The sequence below is a fragment of the Protopterus annectens genome, chromosome 14.part0 (genome assembly GCF_019279795.1).
Source record: "Protopterus annectens isolate FY-2018-M chromosome 14.part0, PAN1.0, whole genome shotgun sequence".
NCBI lineage: Eukaryota > Metazoa > Chordata > Ceratodontiformes > Protopteridae > Protopterus > Protopterus annectens.
Window position 1 is genome coordinate 56,712,460 of NC_056748.1, and position 12,188 is coordinate 56,724,647.

The window sequence follows — 12,188 nt, forward strand, 5'->3', positions numbered from 1 at the left end:
GAGGACAGAAAGACTCCAAACAGAAGGCACCCCAGCCAAGAATTGAACTGGAAAACCTCTTGGTGTGAGGCAACAACGCAAACCACTGCGCCACTGTGTCACCCAATATAACATGGAAAATAAGAGGCTGTGTCCACTTTTATGGGTCTCATTATCTCCTGACATACGAAAGGTTAATATTCTCTTGTATAACAAAAAAGGTTTACAGCACCTACTCATGAGAGGCCCATATACATGATTAATGTGACCAGTCCCCATTACATAGACATGACTAATGTGACCAGTCCCCCTTACATATACATGACTAATGTGACCAGTCCCCTTTACATATACATGATTAATGTGACCAGTCCCCCTTACATATACATGATTAATGTGACCAGTCCCCATTACATATACATGACTAATGTGACCAGTCCCCCCTACATATACATGATTAATGTGACCAGTCCCCCTTACATATACATGATTAATGTGACCAGTCCCCATTACATATACATGATTAATGTGACCAGTCCCCCTTACATATACATGATTAATGTGACCAGTCCCAAATACATATACATGGTTATTGAGACCAGTCCCCCTTACATATACATGATTAATGTGACCAGTCCCCATTACATATACATGACTAATGTGACCAGTCCCCCTTACATATACATGATTAATGTGACCAGTCCCCATTACATATACATGACTAATGTGACCAGTCCCCCTTACATATACATGATTAATGTGACCAGTCCCCCTTACATATACATGATTAATGTGACCAATCCCCATTACATATACATGACTAATGTGACCAGTCCCCCCTACATATACATGATTAATGTGACCAGTCCCCATTACATATACATGACTAATATGACCAGTCCCCCTTACATATACATGATTAATGTGACCAGTCCCCATTACATATACATGACTAATGTGACCAGTCCCCCTTACATATACATGATTAATGTGACCAGTCCCCATTACATAGACATGACTAATGTGACCAGTCCCTCTTACATATACATGATTAATGTGACAAGTCCCCAGTCTTCTTCTTGTTGATGAAGACTGACCTTCTATATGCAGGGGAGGCAGTCACTTAAAGCTACACTAGTTGATTCCCATTACTGAACATTACATGCATCCAGAGAAATAGCATACAGAGGAAAACCAGTCACAGTGGTCATTTTTTACAGAGCTCATGGATGTGCACAAGTAGGAGGATAAAAGCAAAAAGTAAGTAACGTATGAGACATCACAGCCTTTTGTGTGGGCTTTCTGTGCCCTTGGTGGATTTTTATTCTCACAAAGTTTTTGAGAGAGTGGATAGGATGGCAATGAGTTTAAAGCTGGATATTTCTATTGAGGTCCACCCTTTATGTAGCGGGGTTGCATGTGACATTTTTCAGAGGGGAGGAACACATGATTATTGTACTGACTGATTTATAAGGACTGAACCTAGGAATGCTATAGCACTTGCTGCTATCCTGAGTAATTTGGGAAGGAAATTAAGGAAGGCATCACAGAGTTGAGGAAGGAGTCTCCACTAGCAAAGTACATCAACAAAAGCAATAAACCATGTGGAGGAATTCAGTTGCATTGAACCTGCCAGTGTGATGTAAATGTAGCAGGGAACCCAGGACACTGAGGTGGCATTATTCTGTTATGGTACTGGACTGTTATGGCACTGCACTGTCATGGCACTACACCACCATGATTTTCACGACTGACCAGGTCTGTAATCTAAGCACAGTCAGCTGCTGCCCACAACAAGATTGAGATGGTTGGCATGTTCTTGTGGATTCTAGGATGGCATGCAACAAGTTCACAGTGACTTGGATTATATGAAGATTTATTTTATTTATTTATTTATTTTATTTTATTTTACATTTGTTAACCGGGCTAGTCCAACTGGATACATGTCCATTTTCAGTGGAGGCCCGAGGAGAAAAGCTCCACTATCTAATGCATAATAACAAAAAAATACATTCAAAGTACATAGGTAATTTAAGACGCAACTAAAACAGGGATTTAAAATTACATAGGGAATTAAGACACAAGTAAAACAGGCATATAGGCTTTCCTTTCAGTAAGTTCAAAAAGGTGAATACAGAGACTATCAAATTTCTACAGTACAGGTCAAAGTACAAAGGTAATTTGAGATTCAACTAAAACAGGCATTCATAATTACATAGGGAATTTAAGACAACTAAAACAGGCATTTAGGCTATCTTTTCAGTAAGTTCAAAAGGTGAAAACAGAGACTATCAAATTTCTTCAGTACATGTATATAAAATGTGAGACAGAAATAATTAAGTAGTTTAAAAGCAAAAGATAGAGTTACTAGAAAATTTTAGTTTGAAGTTGAGAGAGTCAATTTCTCAGGTAGAGATGAAAAATAAAACGGAGAAATAGAGTTGGGAGACAGTGCAAAGGGTGCAGGAGAAGGTAGGAGGTACGTGATCAGCTAGGGTTATTGCAAGAGCAAAGCCAGTGATTGGTTAGAAAATGTTTCAGTTGAGTTTTAAATAGTGTGATAGAAGTTTGGGCTAAGAGGTCTGTAGGAAGTTGATTCCAAATTTTACCAACTGAGTTGGAAAATATAGAGTCACCTGCTGTATTCTTTGATAGAGAGGTTTGAATCAGTATTTTATTGGAAGAGCGTAGGGTTTTTAGGTTGTTATAGGGTTTTATCAGGGTGGAGAGCATTGGTATCTTTTCTGGGTGGTGAAGGGCTTTATGGGCAGTTGTAAGCTGATAGTATTGAATTAGGTGAGGTAACTCCAGCCACCCTAGGTTAAGGAGGTTCAGGCAGTGATGTGTTTTATATGGAGGCAGTGGCAAATTTGGCAATGTTGTTATAGGCTGTTGTAAGCCTATTGATGTTATGTTTAGAAAGATTAGTATATATGGGGGATGCATATAGTAGAGTAGAGATAAGATAAGTTCTGGCTATGGTAGTTCTTGCTTCAGGAGTTAAGAAAGATTTGATTCTGTAGAGAGAACCTAATTTTTTGTTAGTTGCTTTTATGATAGAGTGGATATGAAAATCAAATTTTAGTAGGTTGTCGATAGTAACTCCTAGAAGTTTGGTTGTTTGGTCAGGAGAGATAAGGGTGCCATTGTTAGAAGTAAGTGTGAAACTAATAGGGGGAGACAGGTGTGTGGGTGAGAAGAGGAGAAGTTTAGTTTTCTTAGGGTTTAAGAGAAGGCAGTGATTGGAGAACCATAGATAACCATAGAGAACCATTGGAGAAAGATAGAGCAGACAATGCTGCTAAAGTCAGTGGTGGCCTCCAGTGGTGCTTTCAGGACAAGCACTGCATCCTCTCACCAATCTGCCAGTAGAGGTCCTGTCTTCCATGCTCATCACTGGGTCAGGATGTGGGGAAGCTGAACACAGATTGCATCAGGTCAGATCACTGAGACAGTTACAGATTCACTGTCATTTGAACCCACCTTACTAACTCCTGCCTCTGCTCTTGTAACACACCAGCGTAAGCCCGTCCCCCATTTCTGATGCTCCTTAATTCCCCTTCTAACCCATCTTCCTCCACTATACTACATCACTTCAGAAAACCTGAACTCTATTTCTCCCTGTATAACATTATCTGGGGCTCCCCGACATTTCATCCTGGTCTCTCTATTTGAATCATTGTCACTATGTAAACTCTGTACAGTGCTCATAGCTACAGTTTCACATGGCATTAACATTTCATCCTGGTCTCTCTAGTTGAATCGTTGTCACTGTGTAAACTTTGCACATTGCTCATAACTACAGTTTCACATGGCATTAACATTTCATCCTGGTCTCTCTATTTGAATCGTTGTGACTGTGTAAACTTTGTACATTGCTCATAACTACAGTTTCACATGGCTTTAACATTTCATCCTGGTCTCTCTATTTGAATTGTTGTCACTATGTAAACTCTGCACATTGCTCATTGCTACAGTTTCACATGGCATTAACATTTCATCCTGGTCTCTCTATTTGAATCGTTGTCACTATGTAAACTCTGTACAGTGCTCATAGCTACAGTTTCACATGGCATTAAAATTTCATCCTGGTCTTTCTATTTCAATCATTGTCACTATGTAAACTTTGTACATTGCTCATAGCTACAGTTTCACATGGCATTAACATTTCATCCTGGTCTGTCTACTTGAATCGTTGTCACTGTGTAAACTTTGTACATTGCTCATAACTACAGTTTCACATGGCATTAACATTTCATCCTGGTCTCTCTATTTGAATCGTTGTCACTGTGTAAACATTGTACATTGCTCATAACTACAGTTTCACATGGCATTAACATTTCATCCTGGTCTCTCTATTTGAATCGTTGTCACTATGTAAACTCTGTACATTGCTCATAGCTACAGTTTCACATGGCATTAACATTTCATCCTGGTCTCTCTATTTGAATCGTTGTCACTATGTAAACTCTGTACATTGCTCATAGCTACATTTCACATGGCATTAACATTTCATCCTGGTCTCTCTATTTGAATCATTGTCACTATGTAAACTCTGTACAGTGCTCATAGCTACAGTTTCACATGGCATTAACATTTCATCCTGGTCTCTCTATTTCAGTCGTTGTCATTATGTAAACTTTGTACATTGCTCATGACTACAGTTTCACATGGCATTAACATTTCATCCTGGTCCTTGTATTTGAATCATTGTCACTATGTAAACTTTGTACATTGCTCATAGCTACAGTTTCACATGGCATTAACATTTCATCCTGGTCTCTCTATTTGAATTGTTGTCACTGTGTAAACTCTGTACATTGCTCATAGCTACAGTTTCACATGGCATTAACATTTCATCCTGGTCTTTGTATTTGAATCATTGTCACTATGTAAACTTTGTACATTGCTCATAGCTACAGTTTCACATGGCATTAACATTTCATCCTGGTCTCTCTATTTGAATCATTGTCACTATGTAAACTCTGTACAGTGCTCATAGCTACAGTTTCACATGGCATTAACATTTCATCCTGGTCTCTCTATTTGAATCGTTGTCACTGTGTAAACTTTGTACATTGCTCATAGCTACAGTTTCACATGGCATTAACATTTCATCCTGGTCTCTCTATTTGAATCGTTGTCACTGTGTAAACTTTGTACATTGCTCATAACTACAGTTTCACATGGCATTAACATTTCATCCTGGTCTCTCTATTTGAATCATGGTCACTGTGTAAACTTTGTACATTGCTCATAACTACAGTTTCACATGGCATTAACATTTCATCCTGGTCTCTCTATTTGAATCGCTGTTACTGTGTAAACTCTGTACATTGCTTATAGCTACAGTTTCACATGGCATTAACATTTCATCCTGGTCGTTGTATTTGAATCGTTGTCACTATGTAAACTTTGTAAATTGCTCATAGCTACAGTTTCACATGGCATTAACATTTCATCCTGGTCTCTCTATTTGAATCGTTGTCACTATGTAAACTCTGTACAGTGCTCATAGCTACAGTTTCACATGGCATTAACATTTCATCCTGGTCTCTCTGTTTGAATCATTGTCACTATGTAAACTCTGTATAGTGCTCATAGCTACAGTTTCACAAGGCATTAACATTTCTTCCTGGTCTCTCTATTTGAATCGTTGTCACTGTGTAAACTTTGTACATTGCTCATAGCTACAGTTTCACATGGCATTAACATTTCATCCTGGTCTCTCTATTTGAATTGTTGTCACTGTGTAAACTCTGTACACTGCTCATAGCTACAGTTTCACATGGCATTAACATTTCATCCTGGTCGTTGTATTTGAATCATTGTCACTATGTAAACTTTGTACATTGCTCATAGCTACAGTTTCACATGGCATTAACATTTCATCCTGGTCTCTCTATTTGAATTGTTGTCACTGTGTAAACTCTGTACATTGCTCATAGCTACAGTTTCACATGGCATTAACATTTCATCCTGGTCGTTGTATTTGGATCATTGTCACTATGTAAACTTTGTACATTGCTCATAGCTACAGTTTCACACGGCATTAACATTTCATCCTGGTCTGTCTATTTGAATCGTTGTCACTGTGTAAACTTTGTACATTGCTCATAGCTACAGTTTCACATGGCATTAACATTTCATCCTGGTCTCTCTATTTGAATCATTGTCACTGTGTAAACTCTGTACATTGCTCATAGCTACAGTTTCACATGGCATTAACATTTCATCCTGGTCTCTCTATTTGAATCGTTGTCACTGTGTAAACTTTGTACATTGCTCATAGCTACATTTCATATGGCATTAACATTTCATCCTGGTCTCTATTTGAATCGTTGTCACTGTGTAAACTTTGTACATTGCTCATAGCTACATTTCACATGGAATTAACATTTCATCCTGGTCTCTCTATTTGAATCGTTGTCACTGTGTAAACTTTGTACATTGCACATAGCTACATTTCACATGGCATTAACATTTCATCCTGGTCTCTCTATTTTAATCGTTGTCACTGTGTAAACTCTGTACATTGCTCATAACTACAGTTTCACATGGCATTAACATTTCATCCTGGTCTCTATTTGAATCATTGTCACTATGTAAACTCTGTACATTGCTCATAGCTACAGTTTCACATGGCATTAACATTTCATCCTGGTCTCTATATTTCAATCGTTGTCACTGTGTAAACTCTGTACAGTGCTCATAGCTACATTTCACATGGCATGAACATTTCATCCTGGTCTCTCTATTTGAATCGTTGTCACTATGTAAACTCTGTACATTGCTCATAGCTACAGTTTCACATGGCATGAACATTTCATCCTGGTCTCTCTATTTGAATCGTTGTCACTCAGTAAACTCTGTACATTGCTCATAGCTACAGTTTCACATGGCATTAACATTTCATCCTGGTTGTTGTATTTGAATCGTTGTCACTATGTAAACTTTGTAAATTGCTCATAGCTACAGTTTCACATGGCATTAACATTTCATCCTGGTCTCTATTTGAATCGTTGTCACTATGTAAACTCTGTACAGTGCTCATAGCTACAGTTTCACATGGCATTAACATTTCATCCTGGTCTCTCTATTTGAATCATTGTCACTATGTAAACTCTGTATAGTGCTCATAGCTACAGTTTCACATGGCATTAACATTTCATCCTGGTCTCTATTTGAATCGTTGTCACTATGTAAACTCTGTACATTGCTCATAGCTACAGTTTCACATGGCATTAACATTTCATCCTGGTCTCTCTATTTGAATCGTTGTCACTATGTAAACTTTGTACATTGCTCATAGCTACAGTTTCACATGGCATTAACATTTCATCCTGGTCTCTCTATTTGAATCGTTGTCACTGTGTAAACTCTGTACATTGCTCATAGCTACAGTTTCACATGGCATTAACATTTCATCCTGGTCGTTGTATTTGAATCGTTGTCACTATGTAAACTCTGTACATTGCTCATAGCTACAGTTTCACACGGCATTAACATTTCATCCTGGTCTGTCTATTTGAATCGTTGTCACTGTGTAAACTTTGTACATTGCTCATAGCTACAGTTTCACATGGCATTAACATTTCATCCTGGTCTCTCTATTTGAATCATTGTCACTGTGTAAACTCTGTACATTGCTCATAGCTACAGTTTCACATGGCATTAACATTTCATCCTGGTCTCTATTTGAATCGTTGTCACTGTGTAAACTTTGTACATTGCTCATAGCTACATTTCATATGGCATTAACATTTCATCCTGGTCTCTCTATTTGAATCGTTGTCACTGTGTAAACTTTGTACATTGCTCATAGCTACATTTCACATGGCATTAACATTTCATCCTGGTCTCTCTATTTGAATCGTTGTCACTGTGTAAACTTTGTACATTGCTCATAGCTACATTTCACATGGCATTAACATTTCATCCTGGTCTCTCTATTTGAATCGTTGTCACTGTGTAAACTTTGTACATTGCTCATAGCTACATTTCACATGGCATTAACATTTCATCCTGGTCTCTATATTTGAATCGTTGTCACTGTGTAAACTCTGTACATTGCTCATAGCTACAGTTTCACATGGCATTAACATTTCATCCTGGTCTTTGTATTTGAATCATTGTCACTATGTAAACTTTGTACATTGCTCATAGCTACAGTTTCACATGGCATTAACATTTCATCCTGGTCTCTCTATTTGAATCATTGTCACTATGTAAACTCTGTACAGTGCTCATAGCTACAGTTTCACATGGCATTAACATTTCATCCTGGTCTCTCTATTTGAATCGTTGTCACTGTGTAAACTTTGTACATTGCTCATAGCTACAGTTTCACATGGCATTAACATTTCATCCTGGTCTCTATTTGAATCATTGTCACTGTGTAAACTTTGTACATTGCTCATAACTACAGTTTCACATGGCATTAACATTTCATCCTGGTCTCTCTATTTGAATCGCTGTTACTGTGTAAACTCTGTACATTGCTCATAGCTACAGTTTCACATGGCATTAACATTTCATCCTGGTCGTTGTATTTGAATCGTTGTCACTATGTAAACTTTGTAAATTGCTCATAGCTACAGTTTCACATGGCATTAACATTTCATCCTGGTCTCTCTGTTTGAATCATTGTCACTATGTAAACTCTGTATAGTGCTCATAGCCACAGTTTCACATGGCATTAACATTTCTTCCTGGTCTCTATTTGAATCGTTGTCACTGTGTAAACTTTGTACATTGCTCATAGCTACAGTTTCACATGGCATTAACATTTCATCCTGGCATTCTATTTGAATCGTTGTCACTGTGTAAACTTTGTACATTGCTCATAGCTACATTTCACATGGCATTAACATTTCATCCTGGTCTATCTATTTGAATCGTTGTCACTATTTAAACTTTGTACAGTGCTCATAGCTACAGTTTCACATGGCATTAACATTTCATCCTGGTCTCTCTATTTGAATCATTGTCACTATGTAAACTTTGTACAGTGATCATAGCTACAGTTTCACATGGCATTAACATTTCATCCTGGTCTCTCTATTTGAATCGTTGTCACTGTGTAAACTTTGTACATTGCTCATAGCTACAGTTTCACATGGCATTAACATTTCATCCTGGTCTCTCTATTTGAATCGTTGTCACTGTGTAAACTTTGTACATTGCTCATAACTACAGTTTCACATGGCATTAACATTTCATCCTGGTCTCTCTATTTGAATCATGGTCACTGTGTAAACTTTGTACATTGCTCATAACTACAGTTTCACATGGCATTAACATTTCATCCTGGTCTCTCTATTTGAATCGCTGTTACTGTGTAAACTCTGTACATTGCTCATAGCTACAGTTTCACATGGCATTAACATTTCATCCTGGTCATTGTATTTGAATCGTTGTCACTATGTAAACTTTGTAAATTGCTCATAGCTACAGTTTCACATGGCATTAACATTTCATCCTGGTCTCTCTGTTTGAATCATTGTCACTATGTAAACTCTGTATAGTGCTCATAGCTATAGTTTCACATGGCATTAACATTTCTTCCAGGTCTCTCTATTTGAATCGTTGTCACTGTGTAAACTTTGTACATTGCTAATAGCTACAGTTTCACATGGCATTAACATTTCATCCTGGTCTCTCTATTTTTATCGTTGTCACTGTGTAATCTCTGTACATTGCTCATAGCTACAGTTTCACATGGCATTAACATTTCATCCTGGTCGTTGTATTTGAATCATTGTCACTATGTAAACTTTGTACATTGCTCATAGCTACAGTTTCACATGGCATTAACATTTCATCCTGGTCTGTCTATTTGAATCATTGTCACTGTGTAAACTTTGTACATTGCTCATAGCTACAGTTTCACATGGCATTAACATTTCATCCTGGTCTCTCTATTTGAATCATTGTCACTATGTAAACTCTGTACAGTGCTCATAGCTACAGTTTCACATGGCATTAACATTTCATCCTGGTCTCTCTATTTCAGTCGTTGTCATTATGTAAACTTTGTACATTGCTCATGACTACAGTTTCACATGGCATTAACATTTCATCCTGGTCCTTGTATTTGAATCATTGTCACTATGTAAACTTTGTACATTGCTCATAGCTACAGTTTCACATGGCATTAACATTTCATCCTGGTCTCTCTATTTGAATTGTTGTCACTGTGTAAACTCTGTACATTGCTCATAGCTACAGTTTCACATGGCATTAACATTTCATCCTGGTCTTTGTATTTGAATCATTGTCACTATGTAAACTTTGTACATTGCTCATAGCTACAGTTTCACATGGCATTAACATTTCATCCTGGTCTCTCTATTTGAATCATTGTCACTATGTAAACTCTGTACAGTGCTCATAGCTACAGTTTCACATGGCATTAACATTTCATCCTGGTCTCTCTATTTGAATCGTTGTCACTGTGTAAACTTTGTACATTGCTCATAGCTACAGTTTCACATGGCATTAACATTTCATCCTGGTCTCTCTATTTGAATCGTTGTCACTGTGTAAACTTTGTACATTGCTCATAACTACAGTTTCACATGGCATTAACATTTCATCCTGGTCTCTCTATTTGAATCATGGTCACTGTGTAAACTTTGTACATTGCTCATAACTACAGTTTCACATGGCATTAACATTTCATCCTGGTCTCTCTATTTGAATCGCTGTTACTGTGTAAACTCTGTACATTGCTTATAGCTACAGTTTCACATGGCATTAACATTTCATCCTGGTCGTTGTATTTGAATCGTTGTCACTATGTAAACTTTGTAAATTGCTCATAGCTACAGTTTCACATGGCATTAACATTTCATCCTGGTCTCTCTATTTGAATCGTTGTCACTATGTAAACTCTGTACAGTGCTCATAGCTACAGTTTCACATGGCATTAACATTTCATCCTGGTCTCTCTGTTTGAATCATTGTCACTATGTAAACTCTGTATAGTGCTCATAGCTACAGTTTCACAAGGCATTAACATTTCTTCCTGGTCTCTCTATTTGAATCGTTGTCACTGTGTAAACTTTGTACATTGCTCATAGCTACAGTTTCACATGGCATTAACATTTCATCCTGGTCTCTATTTGAATCGTTGTCACTGTGTAAACTCTGTACACTGCTCATAGCTACAGTTGCACATGGCATTAACAATTCATCCTGGTCGCTGTATTTGAATCATTGTCACTATGTAAACTTTGTACATTGCTCATAGCTACAGTTTCACATGGCATTAACATTTCATCCTGGTCTCTCTATTTGAATTGTTGTCACTGTGTAAACTCTGTACATTGCTCATAGCTACAGTTTCACATGGCATTAACATTTCATCCTGGTCGTTGTATTTGGATCATTGTCACTATGTAAACTTTGTACATTGCTCATAGCTACAGTTTCACACGGCATTAACATTTCATCCTGGTCTGTCTATTTGAATCGTTGTCACTGTGTAAACTTTGTACATTGCTCATAGCTACAGTTTCACATGGCATTAACATTTCATCCTGGTCTCTCTATTTGAATCATTGTCACTGTGTAAACTCTGTACATTGCTCATAGCTACAGTTTCACATGGCATTAACATTTCATCCTGGTCTCTCTATTTGAATCGTTGTCACTGTGTAAACTTTGTACATTGCTCATAGCTACATTTCATATGGCATTAACATTTCATCCTGGTCTCTCTATTTGAATCGTTGTCACTGTGTAAACTTTGTACATTGCTCATAGCTACATTTCACATGGAATTAACATTTCATCCTGGTCTCTCTATTTGAATCGTTGTCACTGTGTAAACTTTGTACATTGCACATAGCTACATTTCACATGGCATTAACATTTCATCCTGGTCTCTCTATTTTAATCGTTGTCACTGTGTAAACTCTGTACATTGCTCATAACTACAGTTTCACATGGCATTAACATTTCATCCTGGTCTCTCTATTTGAATCATTGTCACTATGTAAACTCTGTACATTGCTCATAGCTACAGTTTCACATGGCATTAACATTTCATCCTGGTCTCTATATTTCAATCGTTGTCACTGTGTAAACTCTGTACAGTGCTCATAGCTACATTTCACATGGCATGAACATTTCATCCTGGTCTCTCTATTTGAATCGTTGTCACTATGTAAACTCTGTACATTGCTCATAGCTACAGTTTCACA